The 17,345-nt window shown below is 43.3% G+C and overlaps 1 protein-coding gene across 8 annotated transcripts in view; it reads left to right on the forward strand.

Annotated features, from left to right (window-relative positions):
- The window catches only part of ST8SIA3 (ST8 alpha-N-acetyl-neuraminide alpha-2,8-sialyltransferase 3), a 69,370-nt gene that overhangs the window by 9,008 nt on the left and 43,017 nt on the right, over positions 1 to 17,345 (forward strand). For 3 of the 8 annotated variants that reach the window (XM_053301423.1, XM_053301419.1, XM_053301421.1), the window contains exon 2: positions 3,675 to 3,767. The exons of 3 other annotated variants lie outside the window; for them this stretch is intronic. The gene's annotated coding sequence lies outside the window, so the exon portion shown is untranslated. Of the gene's footprint in view, positions 1 to 3,518; positions 3,768 to 17,345 lie in introns of those variants that run through there. 2 more of the 8 variants (XM_053301427.1, XM_053301420.1) reach the window with 2 other exon arrangements.

Here is a 17,345-nt window from a genome sequence, read left to right on the forward strand (position 1 = left end):
AGCTGCACTGGCTACCGATAGGTTTCCAGGCAAAATACAAAGTGCTGGTTATAATCTATAAAGCCCTAAACATCTTAAAAGGTAAAGTGTGCCATCGAGTCAATTTTGACTCCAGGTGTCCACAGAGCCCTGTGGTTTTCTTTTGGCAGAATACAGGAGAGGTTTGCCATTGCCTCCTCCCGCACAGTATGAGATGATGCCTTTCAACCTCTTCCTATATCGCTGCCACCCAATATAGGTGTTTCCCATAGCCTGGGAAACATACCAGCAGGGATTCGAACTGGCAGCCTTCTGCTTGTTAGTCAAGCATTTCCCTGCTGCACCACTTAAGGTGACCCTAAACGGATTAGGACCTGGGTAAGAGAATGTCTTCTTTGCCATGAGCCCCACTGCCCACTGAAATCTTCTAGAGAGGTTCATCTGCAGTTGCCACTGGCTCATCTGGTGGCTACTCAGGGACAGGCCTTCTCCGTTGCTGCTCCGAGGCTTTGGAATGTGCTCCCTGCTGAAAGAAGTGCCTCCCCATCTCAGCTAACTTTTAAGAAGGCAGTTAAGACGCATTTGTCCACCCAGGCTTTGAATTAGGTTTCGTTTTTAACATCGAGGCTGTTCTCACCAGCCGCCAAGACTGGGCTAAAGCAGCTAAGCCTGGGCTTGGCTGCCCGTGAGAACCGCCAAGAGCTGCCCGTGAGAACTTGCTGGTTAGCCGAGGTTAGGGGTGCGGGTGCACCCTTAGCCCAGGCTCACTGCTCGTGTGTCAGTGCTGGCTGCTCCCACTGACACAAGAGCAGGCTCCTGGTCATCGCCAGGGGGATCGCCACAATTCACCGCACACTTGCATGGTGCATTGCGGGGTTTCTGAGGGACGGAACAATGCGCCCCAGCCCCCGAAACTCTATGCTGCCTGGGGCAGCAGCAGCTCATCTGGGCATGTGATCTGCACGCCCAGCAAACTCTTCTGGATCATCTGCAGGGAAGGTAAGTTGCTGCAGCCTTCCCTGCCACCCGTCCACAGGCCCACTCATGGAATCGTGAGAAAGGGCTCATTGTGTTAAATTTTAAATTATTTTAATCTTTTAACATTTTGATTTTGTTTTAATTTGTACTGTATTATTTTAAACCACTCAGACGCTTAGGTTTGGGGTGCTATATAAATATGTTAAATGAATGAATGAAAGTGGACTTTAAAATGCAGCATCAAAAACAGCAGATACCTTCTCTGCATGAATGACCATATTGCAGGAATGTGTGCTTGGTCATGTGTAGATCTCATGGCCAAATTCTGTCTACTCTGTTCCCCAGACAGTGGTATTGTGTATGGTCTAAGCGCACCCTGTCATATGGCAATAAGAGCATCAAAGTTATGGAGCAGATCTGCTTTGGCAGGAAATTGCATACCAGACCCAAAGAGAGAGGCGACTGTAACATCTCTCAGGGTGTGGTCTGAAGGCAGAAAATGCAGCAACCTTGCTAAAGCTAAGCCGGTCTGTATCAGCCTTTGGGTGGGAAACTACTAGGAACCCTTCTCCTTCTTCCATCATGGAAGAAAAGTAGGATTTAAATTTAATAGATATCACAACTTTAAAAAACAAATTTCTATGAAAGGGCCACAAGAGATGAAATAAAATTGCATTGCTGCTGGATCCAGCTGATGGGTCTCCACTTGGCTGTCTCCTATCTATGAAGGAGGAGAGCTGGTCTTGTGGTAGGAAGCATGAATTGTCCTCTTTGTTAAGCAGGTCTGCCCTGGTTTGCATTTAAATGGGAGACTACATGTGAGCACTGTAAAATATTCCCCTTAGGGGATGAGGCTGCTCCGGGAAGAGCAGTCCCAGATTCCCTCCCTGGCATCTCCAAGATGTCTGGTTTTCACTGTCAATTTTGTTGTTTTTATACATTTAATGTTGCACTCTAAAGTCTGGTTTTGTGGTTTTTATATGAGGTAAAAGTGCTTTAAGAAAGCTGATGGATGAAACAGAAAAGAGCTCTAATAAATGAATTAAAATAAATATTTATGAAGCCCTTAAAAATATATTGTGAACAAATCACTGGTTTAATCACTGGTGGATTTGACAAAACACAGCAGATTCTGGAATGACCACTGCAATTTCTGGATGAGGTTCTGAAACTGATGGAACTACCAGCATTTGAGTCACTGTACTTCCCCCCATTGTTTCAGTGACAGATCTATTTATAACCTTCATTGGCGAAGAAACTCAGTTATCCAAGAATGTGGCAATTGCTATCAGACCATACTCTATTCCCTCTGATGTAAATTCTAAAATTCAAGTTGACTTCCCCAATGTGGGTCCCATTTTGAAGCTGCTTCCTAGAGCTCCATTTTTTTCATTAAAATAAATTGCACAAGCATCTCAGTGACTGCACAGGTCATATCAGAGCTTTGTACCAAGGAAGGCCTCAGGTGGCCCAAATATTGTCCGCCTCACCAAGTTAATGAAGAGCAAAGCAAAGTCATGTCTGAATTTCATTCTCTTTTCTTTGGCTTGGGTGATTTTTGAATTTTTCATTAGTTGAGAATTGGTTTGAAGGGGAAGGCTGCTACATGCTTTGGGGGCACTGAGCTTAAAGTTGGTTAGGACAAACAGATCGAAATTCTTTATGTCAGCAGCGGATAGTAAAGACTATTGGGGAGGGTACATGGAATAAAATATAAAATCCCTGTAAAATCATTTTTTGCATCTGTCACTGTTTTCACTCTCGCATCCAGAGTACATGGGCAAAGATCTTTTCTAGATGAACAAAAATAGAACTGGCTCTCTAATCAGTTTTTGCACTGCAACATTCTAGTAGTGCTGTACGGGTAGTGAATCTCTGAGAGCCAATTCACACATTACATGATACCAAATCCATGTTTGGCACTGAGTATTCACTGAACAGGGAGCCACAGATCATGCCAGCTCCCTGACAAGCAGCACACATCTGAAAACATGCATTTGCTACATTCACACTTTCCATTATGGCGCACCCATGAAACATCTTTTCATGGGTACACCCACGCATGTTTAGATGCATTGTGGTGGGCAGTCACCTCTTTGTGGTGCCAGGGGGCTGAACAGAGTATTCGGCTTTGGCCAAAGCTTTAGGAACATAGGAAGCTGCCATATACTGAGTCAGACCATTGGTCCATCTAGCTCAGTATTGTCTACCCAGACTGGCAGCGGCTTCTCCCAGGTTACAGGCAGGAGTCTCTCTCAGCCCTATCTTGGAGTTGCCAGAGAGGGGACTTAAAACCTTCTGCTCTTCCCAGAGCAGCTCCATCCCCTGAGGGGAATATCTTGCAGTGCTCACACATCAAGTCTCCCATTCAGATGCAACCAGGGTGGACCCTGCTTAGCTAAGGGGACAAGTCCTGCTTGCTCCCACAAGACTTTGCACAAGCTGAATCAATAATTAGAGGGAGCTGCAGTTAAGGCTAGTGAAGGGTGCCATTAACTCCTAGGCCTTGCCCTAAAGAACACTCCTGTAGAGATTCACAGTCCCAAGACAGAATCCTGGGCAAACTCCACCCAAACAGTTCTGGAGGGAACCCAGCCGGAGTCTATACATTCTTAAAGAGACAGTACCTCTGTGTGGCAGCCTGCCTGCTTTTCCTTCTATCGTCTCAAACAAAAGGGACAGAGACCTCCTCCATTATTCTTGTTCTTATTTGAAAGTGGGAAATTCAGTGAAGACAGTGTCTGAAGGAGATAGGCGCCTACAGGCCCATCTGTGGCTACAGCCCTCCTGCTCTGCTTCCGCTTCTCACAGTAAGTATAGCCAACACGATCGGCGCATGTCAAACAAGCTCCTCGTTTAACAAAGGGATTGATTTGGTTTGATTTTGTTTTGGATACATAAGCCTCCAGTGCATTTTCTTGTGAGCTGACCAGAGACAGAGGCATTTTTGAGGAATAGGGCAGAAGTATCAAGGGTGTACCAAGGCCGAAGCTGGCCCTGGGACAAGAAGTGAGGATGGGCCCCTGCAAGTGCACACCCCCACCAGACCCTCTGCCTTCTTCTTGCCCCCCACCTCCAGCCCCACTGCATGCATTTCTGCAAATAGGATCACACACACTCTCCATGCAGGAGAGTAAAGATGGAGCTGTCCTACCCACCTCGCTTCCCTCTGAGGCCTAGGCACACGTGTCCCACCTTGTTCAATTATAGCTGCACCCTGGGCAGCACTAAAAAGTACACACACAGACACACACACACCCCAACAACCACCATCTCCGTGTTATTCTCTCCCCCCCCCACCCCCCAGAGAAAATAATCAAGTTCTCTTTCTTGTTTAAAGATCAGCAGCTGAAAACTTTCTTTTTCCATCAGGCCTTTGAATTGTCAGACTGATAAAATTATCAGACTGGTGATAACAACTATTATTTGTTTTATGCTACTAATCTTATGTGAGTTTTATTGTATTTTGTATTTTTTATACTCTCAAAATATCCCATGGGGGTGTTTGAAATGGCTGCCACATTTCAATAGTACATATCAATGAATTTGGAGAATTATTAGCCGTAAGAGCTGGATAGAGCCTCCATGTTCAGAGACAGTGTACCTCCAAATACTGTATGCAGTGGACATATAACAAGGAGTCAGAGGCGTATCTAGGGAAAATAGCGCCTAGGGCAAACACTGAAATTGCGCCCCCTGTCCAGGCATCTGACACCCATCTTTCAGATAACTTTACCATAATATCAGCTGAAAAATACAAGTCAAGCTCGTTAATCCTTTAATATTTCAAAAACTATTTAGCAGTGGACTTAGCCAGACCAAAAAATGCTGGAAAACTACAAATTTCAGTATGTGGGGGCTCATGAAATACCCAAATACTATGTGGAGATGTACTTGGAAAACTAAACAAAAGTGCCTGTCTAATTCTCTACTATGCACTGTAGCATCACCATTACATAAATTTTAAAAATCAATGGAGAATTTGACTTTTCCCAGATACTCTGTAAATAATTAAAGGCTATGCAGAGTAAACTGTGTCACTGATTGGAATATATTCTAGTCTTTCAGAAAGACAGTTAAAATGAGAGAAAGAGAGCAAGAAACTCCCAGTGGGCCTTAATATTAAGGGTTTCACACTGATTCAAAGACAAACTCACCATTAATAGCCATATTAGCAAGACATCACATTTAACTCACTTATCACAAGAAGCAAAGTAAGAGCAAATGAATACAATCCTAGCTCTTAAGCGTCAGCTCAGTAGTCACAAGCCCTGATTCTCTGTACATAGTGCCAATCTGAATATGTGTACAGTGTCTTATATTATATTTTTATTATTATTATTTTTACCCGTAGCCCCTTTGGGGGGCTTCCTAAAGGCTGGGGGGGTTTGCAAAGATTCCCCCTCACCCCGCTGGCCTCTAGGGCCTCGCAGGGACCATTTGAGCATGTGCAGTGGCCATTTTTAAAAAGAATCTTTTTTTTTTAAGGCCACTGAAAACAAAATGGCCACCGCGCATGCTCAAATGGCCTCTGCAAAGCCTGGCATGACCTATAGCCTCACAGAGGCCATTTGAGCATGCACGGTGGGCATTTTGTTTTTGGCAGCCATTTTTTTTTTAAATTAATTTTACAAAATGGCGCCGCCCTTCAAGTGGCGCCTGCCTGCCCTACCCCTAGATACGCCCCTGCAAGGAGTGCTGTTTCCCAGAGGCTTCTGCCTTGCCACTGTAGGAAACATGATGCTGGGCTATGTGTGTTTAAGTACTACTCATGTGTAACATTGAGGAATCAATTTCTGTAACACTCACTGGGTAGATATAAAAGGTGACGGCTGTTTATACAAGCTATGTGGACCCTTTTTCAGAGCTCTTCTGGGGTTCTTACAAGAAAATACTAGTTGTGAAAGATTTTCTCAGATGTACCTTTGGAGATTTTTTTTTTCCATCTGAGGAGTATTTCATTACACCCTTGTCCAAAATGAATGTGAGGTGATAAACTCAGTCCATATGACTCTTATCACCTTGAAAATAAATGTGTAAATTTTCCCGGAGGGATTGCTAAGCAAAATATTGACTCTTCCAGATTATCACAGAACACAAAGAGTGAGCATGTATATGCAACCTGAAGAACAGGCCTTGGGCCTGAAACTGGTTCTTGGGTCTTTATTCTGGGTAGCACTCGTCCAGGATAACACATTTATTTCCAAGGTGATAAAGAGTTTCTCCCTACCTCTGTCCCCAGCCAAACTCCAAATGGTCAGAGAAATCTCCGTAAATTGAATAAGTAAACTCACCTTTTGTGTTCCATTAATTTGGAATAAATACTACTCCAGAGTTCTGTAGTCGGAATTTCACATCTGAGTTAGAATCTTCCTTCTAACTTCCAAGCAATTATTGAAAGAGTGTGGAAAAATCCACTTTTTATCTCTCTTTACCCAACCTGATTGTGAGTATAACTAGGGATTCAAAGTAATTTGAAAGGGTAACAATCCAGGTCAAATGATTTTGAGTATATGCCCTCAGACTCATCTATCCCCAGCCAGGCAGACCCTAATTCTTAGGGGGATGTTCAGAACATCACCCTTGTATTTTATATTAAATCCCCTTTGCCCCCTTTCTTTCCTTACAATCATTAAAACAAATTGGAGTTACAGCTTCACACTCTAGGGAGTGTGTACCATGTACTCAGAATCACGGAGTGGAGATTAGTTACTGCTTAACACTTCTTAGCCACCCTTTTGAACTCGCAGTCAGGTTAGATAAAGAATAGGGGAAAGGTAGATTTTCCTACACACGCACACACTTTCAATGCACGCTTACAGATGCAGCTTATACCCATCAGCGATGGATTTCAGAACTAGACGTAGTAATTATTCCAGGCTGATAAATCTGGGGTGAAAAGTATGGGGTGTTTTTGTGTGAGTCTACAATATCTTAAATCTTCTTAAGGTTTTGTGCTGATTAATTAACCCATCAAGTGCTTTGCCAAACCTTCTAACCACATAGTCATTGTTGAAATATGGATTTTCAACTTGCTCTTGTACATGTGGGAGACGTCTCAAAATGCTGTATTATTCTGTCTTTGAGTCTGGATCATGAATATCCCCAAAATAAGAACATAAGAATAGCCCTGCTGGATCAGGCCCAAAGCCCATCCAGTCCAGCATCCTATTTCACACAGTGGCCCACCAGGTGATCCTGGGAAGCCCACAGGCAAGAGGTGAGGGCATGCCCTCTCTCCTGCTGTTGCTCCCCTATAACTGGTATTTAGAGGCATCTTGGCAGATTAGAATTGTCCCTGGTTTTACAGAGTTTATTCTGAGCCAGGGCTCATAAGGCCTCCCAGTGTGGTGTTTTCTACAAGCACAGGGAGTGCACATTGGAGCACATGCCCAATGGCCTGATTAATGCTGAGAATCAACTTTTCCCTCAACAAAGATGGCTGCTGCCTTCCTTTCTCCTTAGCAGTGTGGCCCAACTGAGCCACCATAGCAAGTTGACCGGGCTTTCTAATTTGACCCTTGCTGAGAGCAGAGATGGCTGCTTTATTGGACCTCCTTTGTTTCTGCAGCAGGAACCTAGCAGGACTGTCCTTTGCATGCTCACTCTAGAGAAAGTCCTACATTTAATGCGGGGGGTGGGGGGATGGAGGGCAGTAAGAGAAAGAACCATGTAAGAGCTGGAAGAATAAAGGCAAAACATTGTTAAAAAGCGGGGACGGGGGTGGGGGAGAGATAATGGAACAATTCCTGTTCAAATGGGGGGTGGGGGGCAATGGAAAGATCCCTATTCAAAATGGAGAAAAAGAAAAATAATAGAAAGATCTTTTTAAAAGACATGGAGGGGGGGAAGAATGGCAAGATCATTTCTGAAAATGGGAAAAGCAAATAATGGAACAGTCCACTGTAAAAAGAGGGGGGAACCTCGTCCACTCCCTCTGCTCAGTAGACACACTGTATTCCTATAACTCTGATGTAATCCACAGCATCCCACAGAGGATGCGGGTCTCGAAGCATTTTTTTTTAAAGAATGCCAAAAATTATCCCCTTTTTGCTCTGAAGATAATATTTATTTATATTTATATACCACGCTTCGTCCTAAGACCCCTGGGCAGTTAACATCGAGATAAAAACAATTCACTGAAACATAAGAACAGAACAGTATAGCAAAGAAGAGATGGCTTGTGGTTTAAAGGCAAATTTTAAAAAGGTCTCCATCTGTCACCTAAAGCTTAACTACCAGAGGCAAGCAGAACTTTTGCTGGGAGGGTGTTCCATAAACTAGGCTCTAGTCTTTATCGTTGTTGTTTACATTTCTATACCGCTCTCTCCATCCAAAGGCTCTGGGTGGTGTCCGACAGTCTCACCATAATGCATACCACAATAATACCACAATAATGCATACCACAATCTCACAATAATGCATGTGACAGCTACTTTGCTGAAGCTAAGCAGGTCTGGGGCTGGTTGATACATGGATGACAGACACCTAGGAAGTGAAACCCCATGTATGCTAGCTTGAGTTACTGCACAAAAGATTTTTGGGGTTTTTTAACACGTTTTATATCCCACTCTTCTTCCAAGGAGCCCAGAGCGGTGTACTACGTACTTAAGTTTCTCCTCACAACAGCCCTGTGAAGTAGGTTAGGTTGAGAGGGAAGTGACTGGCCCAGAGTCACCCAGCAAGTATCATGGCTGAATGGGGATTTGAACTCAGGTCTTCCTGGTCCTAATCCAGAACTCTAACCACCACATCATGCTGGCTCGTGGGTGAGATATAGATGTAAGTAGTGGCCTAAGGCCACCACCAAAAATGTCCTGCTCCCCAGTTAACACCATTCTTTCTTTTGAAGGCAAAGGTGCTCATGAAATACCTCAGAGGGTTTAAAAACAACAACCACCTCTTAGGCATAATTCCTTCTAGTTTTCCTAGAATTCAAAGGGCAAGAAGCTATATACATTGTTAGAAGGGAGGGATTCTCCCTGACGTTTGTCTCTTGGTTAGGTATTTTCCCCACCAAAATCAGAGTTTCAACAAAGCTTTATTTATTGCTTGCAAAAGCTCTGGATGCAGCGCCTGCCTGCTCTGGCAGCCCATCCATCTTTATATAGTCAGCGATAAATAGCTTTTGCACCTGTGCATTGTATACAAGTCAACGTGTTACTTTAACCCTAAAGGTTCCAATTTGCTTCCAAGCGCCACACTTCACATTTACAACTGGATTGTGGCCTTGGTTTCCCCCCCTCCCCTCTGGGACATTCCTTTGGCCATTGCCTTTATAAAATACCTTCAAAGCGTGGGGGTATCTACTAACAACTGCAAGTGCCATTTTATAGGGCATATATCCTAGTTAGCTAGGTCTAGGTGCTATTCAAACTAATTGTGTGTGTGTTTGGCTACTAAAGCAAATTGCAAATAATATTCCAACACATGCTATTTTATTTCTCTATTTTCAGAACTTATATTTTCATCATAAGCAAGTTCCTAAGAGCAGCAAAAAAACCCACTAAAAATAAAAAATATAGAAACAGCACAAAACAACGATTTAAGACTAGATTTTAAAAATAGTGTAAAATCAGCAGGTAAGATAGCCAAGGAAAAACCAGCCACCACAAAGAATAAAAACAAAATTACTATTCTGTACAAAGCTTAGGCAAATTTTTAGCAGATCTCCATCTGGCATTTGGAGACTTCCTGGGAACCCCATGTATGTTGGCTTAAGTTCCAGCATGAAAGAAAGGTGAGATACAGATGTTATATATAAATAAGACTCCACCACAAAAAATGCCCTGCTCCCCAGTTATCACCACCCTTTCTTCTGAAGGCAGAGGCACTCATGAAAGATCTCAGATCAAGATCTTAAAACCTGTAGAATCCAAGGGAAAGAGTTGTGGTCTGCAAGGACAAGGCAGTGAAGTGGAATCAGGCATATTAATAGTTTATTAAAATAGATATTGAGGCAGTTCCCACGATCAGTGGGAAGCGCTGAGAGGAGGTTTGCGGGGAGAGCGGGCTTAGCCTGCTCTCCCTGCAGACGATCAAGGTAGCAGCCCTGGGCGGCCAGATCGGCCGCCCACACGACTGCTGGCTCCGTCACGGAGCCAACGGGGCTGCAGGGATTGGGGGCGGCGTGGCCCCCGGAAGTTCCAGGATGTCCCGCCTGAGTGCGCAGGGCAGGCTGGAGAGACCCCCGAGCCCGAGATGTTGCTTCAAGCCTCCCGGCTGGGGTCTCCTCGTGTGTTGCCGCCATGCGGAGCCGTGCCATGGCAATACACGATCAAAAAACCGCAGTTAATGGAGTGCTCATTCCGTTCATGCTCGTTTTAGGTGAGGGCTACTTAAGCGGGTTACCCGCTTTGAAGAAACCGGGCTTGCCTGTGAGCCCGGTGGTTCTCACGCTCGCCCGAAAGCAGGCTAGGTTCCCTTAGCCCGCTTTTGGCCGATCGTGAGAATCTCCTCATTATGTACAAAGAGGCAAGTGTAGACTGCTTTTCCGTGCTCTTGCTGCTGGCTGTTTGTTAGCCCCGCCACTACCCCAGGACTGGAATACAAGTAACTAAAGCGCATTTCAAAAGCTGGCCTGGATCAAGAAGTGGATGAACCAAAACCACCACAATACTCAGGAAGGCTTTTTGGGGAGCAGTGATGGTACCAGAAAAAGATATGGGGAGGAAAGTAGAGAAGAGCCAATTGCATTTCTGGAGAGGGAAGCTCTGTTCCATGTGTTAAATTTCTGAAAGAAATATAGTGTATTTCATTTATTTTTGTGTCCAGTATGTGATTTAGCAAGAGGTTCAACAATCGGGGTGGGGTGGGTCAGAAGAGGGACAGCCTATTTGTCAGGAGGAGGGGTGCTTGCATGCATACACACACATCCCTCTGGTCCCACTTGAATGTGAGAATAGGCATTACTTCAGTTCCCAAGTTCCAAACCATAAATAGCTTTAAACCAGGCTGCTGAAGCCTGGCCACTTGGCATTTTATCCCACCATTTGCAGGTGGAGAGCTGGTCTAGTGGTAGCAAGCATGAATTGTCCCCTTTGCTAAGCAGGGTTCACCTTGGTTTGCATTTGGTTGAGCGCTATCTGCTGTAAGATAATTCCTTTAGGGGTTGGTGCCATAGCTCAGTGGTAGAACATCTTCTTGCATGCATGCAGAAGGTCCCAGGTTCAGTCCCTGGCATCTCCAGGTAGGGATGGAAAGCCTCCTGCCTAAGACCTTGGACAACTGCTGCCAATCAGTGTAGTCAACTCAACTAGATGGATCAATCCAGCCGCCCCTCTGGCTTCTGAGATCACAGTAGTCATTATCCTCTAGAGGACTAGAAACTTGCTTGCCCTTTTCTTTCAAAGCTGAAAGCAAGTTTTATGGTAGGAGTAAGTCCCAGTAAATTCAGTAGTATATGCTTCCAAGAAAACATGCATAGGGTCATGCTGCACAGGATTTGTATGAGAGCCAGCGTGGTGTAGTGGTTAGAGTGCTGGACTAGGACCGGGGAGACCCGAGTTTAAATCCCCATTCAGCCATAAAACTAGCTGGGTGACTCTGGGCCAGTCACTTCTCTCTCAGCCTAACCTACTTCACAGGGTTGTTGTGAAAGAGAAACTCAAGTGTGTAGTACACTGCTCTGGGCTCCTTGTAGGAAGAGCGGGATATAAATGTAAAAATGATGATGATGATGATGATGATGATGATGATGATGGTTGGAGGAGGTGTTGGAAATAGGTGGAGGAGGTGTTGGAAATAGAGGATGCCACTGTTGCTGAACTGTTTCAAAATCAAAACCAGGCAACCTCCCCTTTGTCTTCACCTCAAAAACCCAAATGCCATTTAACAGAAAAGCAACAAGAACTAAAGCAAAAAATAACTGAGCACATGAACCAAACAACCACCAGGGTTCGACTTCCAGCTCTAAAAACAGTTGCCAAAAAACAACTTGCTCAGGTATTAAAAGATGTCAATGCTGCACTTGCAGAAATAACAACCAATAATCTGCAAGAAACAAACCAACTAATGTACAGTGCAGCAACAATAACAACACAAGAGCTCGGATTTAAGATCAATGGACCTGTAAAAAAAGAAAGTAGTACATCACCTAAATGGAAGATTCGATTAGAAAATAAAATCTCCAGGCTTAGATCAGATGCTAGTAAATTGAAAGATATGAAAGACAAGAAGCTGAAGAATGAAAACACCAAACAGTATCTGATCCAAAAATACCACCTAGATTCAAGAAAAATTAGAGAAGTCCTGGAAATAATAAAGCAGCAAATAACAGCAGTGTCAAAGAAGATTAGCAGATATGAAGCCAGAACTACACAACACAGGCAGAATCTCCAATTCCAGTCGAATCAGAGACGTTTCTACCAAAGCATAGAAGGAGAAACTGCAAGAAACATAGAAACACCAAATAAAGAAGAAACAGTGCAATTCTGGGGGAAATTATGGGACAATCCAATAGATTATAATAAAAAAGCAGGCTGGATGAAAGAGGTCAAAAAATGTAACCAACAAATGCAAGATCTAATAATAACACCAGAATTAATAAATGAAAGAGCAAAGAAAATTTAAAATTGGACTGCTCCAGGTGACGATGAACTGCATGGCTTTTGGCTTAAACACCTAACAAGCCTTCATAAACAACTATCAAAACAGTTCAATCACATTTTGCAAGGAGGTGATATTGAACAATGGCTAACAACTGGGAAAACTCATCTCATCATGAAAGACCCAGCAAAAGGTGCAGTTCCAAGTAATTATAGACCGATAACCTGTCTGCCAACCAAATTATTAACTGGAATAATAGCAGATGAAGTGATGCAACACTTATTAACTAAGAAACAGCTTCCAGTTGAACAGAAAGGAAATTGCCTGAACACCAGAAATTGCCTGAACACCACAAAAGACCAGCTGCTGATTGACAAAATGATTTTAGAAAATTGCAAAAGAAGAAAAACTAATCTAAGTGTTGCATGGATTGACTACAAGAAAGCCTTCGACTCATTGCCTCACATGTGGATACTAAAATGTTTAGAAACAACTGGTGTCAGCAAAAACATTCAGATATTTATTTTAAAAAGCAATGAGCATGTGGAGTACACAGTTAATAATCAATGGCGAGACACTTGGACAGGTTAGCATTAGAAGAGGTATTTTCCAAGGGGACTCACTATCCCCTCTGTTGTTTGTAATCCCCATGACCCCACTTTCACAAATACTAAACAAAACAGGCCTCGGATACCAAACATCTAAAACATCCAGTAAAATCAACCATCTGCTGTACATGGACGATCTGAAGTTGTATGGAAAGTCCCAGTCAGAAATCGAATCACTGCTAAACACTGTCCCTATATTCAGTAGCAATATAGCAATGGAGTTTGGACTAGACAAGTGTGCTGCATTAATAATGAACAGAGGGAAAATAAAAACTGAAGGAATAGAACTGCCCAATGGAAGCAACATCAAGAACCTGGAAGAGAAAGAACCTTACAAATACTTGGGCATTCTCCAGGCTGATAACATTGCACACAGTGAAGTTAAAAGAAAAATTGGAAGTGAATACATCAGGAGAGTTAGAAAAATCCTCAAGTCCAAACTCAATGGCGGGAACACCATACAAGCCATAAACACCTGGGCTATACCTGTTATCAGATACACTGCAGGAATAATAGACTGGACCCAGGCAGAGCTAGGGATGCTAGATTGTAAGACCAGGAAAATCATGACCATTAATCATGCTCTGCACCCCCGCAATGATGTAGATAGGCTCTACCTCCCTCGCAGCTCAGGTGGAAGAGGAATGCTGCAAGTCCATCAAACAGTTGAGGAGGAGAAAAGAGGCCTTGAAGAATATATCAAGGACAGTGAAGAAGATGCACTTCAAATGGTCAATAATGCAAAACTATTCAATACCAATGAAACAAAGCAGGCCTACAAGAAAGAACAAGTCAAGAACCGAGCAGAAAAATGGAAAAAGAAGCCCCTGCATGGTCAATATTTGCACAATATAAGTGGAAAATCAGACATCACCAAGACCTGGCAATGGCTTAAGAATGGCAACTTGAAGAAAGTAACAGAGGGTTTAATACTGGCTGCACAAGAACAGGCACTAAGAACAAATGCAATAAGAGCAAAAGTCAAAAAATCCACCACAAGCAGCAAGTGCCGCCTTTGTAAAGAAGCAGATGAAACCGTGGACCACCTAATCAGCTGTTGTAAAAAGATTGCACAGACTGACTACAAACAAAGGCATGACAAAGTAGCAGGGATGATATACTGGAACATCTGCAAAAAATACAAGCTACCTGTAGCCAAAAATTGGTGGGACCATAAAATTGAAAAAGTTGAAGAAAATGAAGATGTAAAAATATTATGGGACTTCCGACTACAAACAGACAAACATCTGCCACACAATACACCAGATATAACTGTAGTTGAGAAGAAAGAAAAACAAGTGAAAATAATCGACATAGCAATACCAGGGGATAGCAGAATAGAAGAAAAAGAAATAGAAAAAATCACCAAATACAAAGATCTACAAATTGAAATTGAAAGGCTGTGACAGAAAAAGACCAAAATAATCCCCGTGGTAATTGGCGCCCTGTGTGCAGTTCCAAAAGACCTTGAAGAGCACCTCAACACCATCGGGGCCACAGAAATCACCATCAGCCAATCACAAAAAGCAGCTTTACTGGGAACAGCCTATATTCTGCGTTGATATCTATAACAATTGACAATAAAATTCTGGCATCCCAGGTCCTTGGGAAGGACTCGATATCTGGATAAAACAAACCAGTCAATAACACCTGTCTGACTGTGTAAACAAGAAATATTAATAAACAAAATTGACCATCAGTCAATTTACAAAAAGCAGCTTTACTGGGAACAGCCTATATTTTGCGACGATATCTATAATAACCAACAGTGTTGATGATAAAATCCAGCCATCCCAGGTCCTTGGGAAGGACTCGATGTCTGGATAAAACAAACCAGTCAATAACACCTGTCTGACTGTGTAAACAAGAAATGATGATGATGATGTCCTGTCTAATCCACCATTGGTCTCCGGGTCATCTCAAAAAGACCATAATACTCCTATATTAAAAGAACTACACCAGCTACCAACAAGTTTCCAGGCAAAATACAAGGTGCTGGTTATAACCTATAAAGCCCTAAACAGCTTAGGCCCAGCCCAGGGTATTTAAGAGAAGGAGGTCATTCACACAATCAAAAACTTTGTTCTACCCAGGTTTGGGAGCTGTGTGTGCTCCCAGTTTTTGGTTGTGTGAAGAAAGGTAAGAGGAAAATCTGGGTAGAAGTGATTTTGTGGAAGCAAGGTAGGATGAAAAGCTACCCACAATCACTTCTACCCAGGTTTTCCTCCAACCTTGCTTCCACACAACCAAAAACTGGGAGCACATACAGCTGCCAAACCTAGGTTGAACACAGTTTTTGATTGCATGAATGATCTCACCGTCTTCTTAGTTATGAGCCCCACTGCCCATTGGGATCATCTGAAGTGGTCCATCTGCAGTTGCCACCACCAGTCTCATCTGGTGGCTACTCAAGGATGTGCCTTCTCTGTTGTTCCGAGACTTTGGAATGCACTCCCTGCTGAAATAAGAGCCTCTCCATCTCTGACAGCTTTAAAAAAAACCCCTTAAGATGCATTTGTTCACCCAAGTGTTTTAACCAGAATTGTGATTCTAAATTATTTTAATGTGTTTTATGATGTAAAATGCCCAGAAATGCAAGTTTGAGCCGTGTAAAGGTAAAGTTGTGCCAACGAGTCAGTGTTGACGCCTGGCAACCACAGGGTCATTTGGCTTTCTTTGGTAGAATACAGGAGGGGTTTACCATTGCCATCTCCTGCGCAGTATGAGATATGCCTTTCAGCATCTTCCTGTATTGCTGCTGCCCGATATAGGTGTTTCCCATGGTCTGGGAAACATACCAGTGGGGATTCGAACCGGCAACCTCTTGCTCTCTAGGCAAGTTACTTCCCCGCTGCGCCATTAGGCAGTGTACAAATATAATAAATAAACAACCATATAAATAATATCATATAGAGAGCAGGTATGCATATAGATAGTTTTTAATGAAAGCAGTCATTTCTGTCATTGCTCCTAGTAGGACTATTTGGACAATTTTTCTATGAAGCCACTACTCATCTTCTGTAAGCATGGCAGTGCCCTCCATTTCACTTGACTTGGTTGCAACAACAACAACAAATATTTATATACTGCTTTTCAACAAAAGTTTCCAAAGTGGTTTACATAGAGAAATAGTAAATAAATAAATAAGATGGATCTTATTTAATGTATATCCCACTCTATCCCATGAGCTCAGAACAGCTGTAAAGGAACCCGCTGGAGTTTGGACAGTTTTACTCACTCACCCCTGCTCCAGTGCGGTGTCCAGTAGTCACTGCCACCACTTCCTGCTTCCAGGGAGAACTCAAGTTTGGATCTGAACCAACCTTTGGAAGGCCCCCTCTGTCTCCGCAGAGTGAAAGCCGGGTTTAGTTCACCCCTTCAGTTAAGTTTCCCTTTAAGTTGCTCAACCAAGCAGTCAGCTCGTGGGAAGCCACAACTCCGGAGTCTCTGAGCAACACACACAGGAGGCAAGATTGTTCTCTCTAAAAGATTCCTTTATTCATCTACAGGAATCAAGGGGAGCAGGGGAGCAGGTGGGCATTAAGGAAATAAAGCAAAGGTCATTTCTAACTCCTAACACATTCTGAAATCTAAAGCACAGCACTTGCATATCTTGTAAGGATAGTCCAGCAATTAGATGGAAAATAGATGGCACGTGGCAATAGCGACACAGAAGTTTTAAAGAGTTTCTTAGGCAAAACACCCTGGAAGGGCGGAGAACCTCTTCCACCAATCAGAGGTATGCCATGAGGGCTCAGGTTGACAGCTCCCCAGCCAATGAGGAGGGGAGATGCCCCAGTGAGTATTTTATTTGTTTGTTTGTTTAAAATATTTCTATACTGCCCAAAACTTGCATCTCTGGGAGGTTTACAGTAGAGGCGACCGTGGGGCTGACACCTGTCCATAGTCCAAAGAGTTTTCAGTTACCGTCTCTACAGGATAGGTGGGGTGCAAAGTGTCCATATCTCCTGTGCTAGACAAGATTAGGAGACTGGTGAATAGCAGGTCCGGCAGATGCTGTGGAGGTGATGCTCTCGGTTCAAAATGATGGAAGCTTAACTCCCCAACATGCACATGGCTCCCTGACAGCACTGTACAGCTCTTTTTCTTAAATGTTAATACTCCTGTCCCCAGGGGGTCACAAGCTAGAAAATTAATGGCTTGGGGAATAAAGGAGGCCAAATGAAATCAAAAAGGTATTGTAAACATAAAATCAATTTAGAAGAAGGCGGG

This window comes from Hemicordylus capensis, chromosome 2 (genome assembly GCF_027244095.1).
Source record: "Hemicordylus capensis ecotype Gifberg chromosome 2, rHemCap1.1.pri, whole genome shotgun sequence".
Lineage (NCBI taxonomy): Eukaryota > Metazoa > Chordata > Lepidosauria > Squamata > Cordylidae > Hemicordylus > Hemicordylus capensis.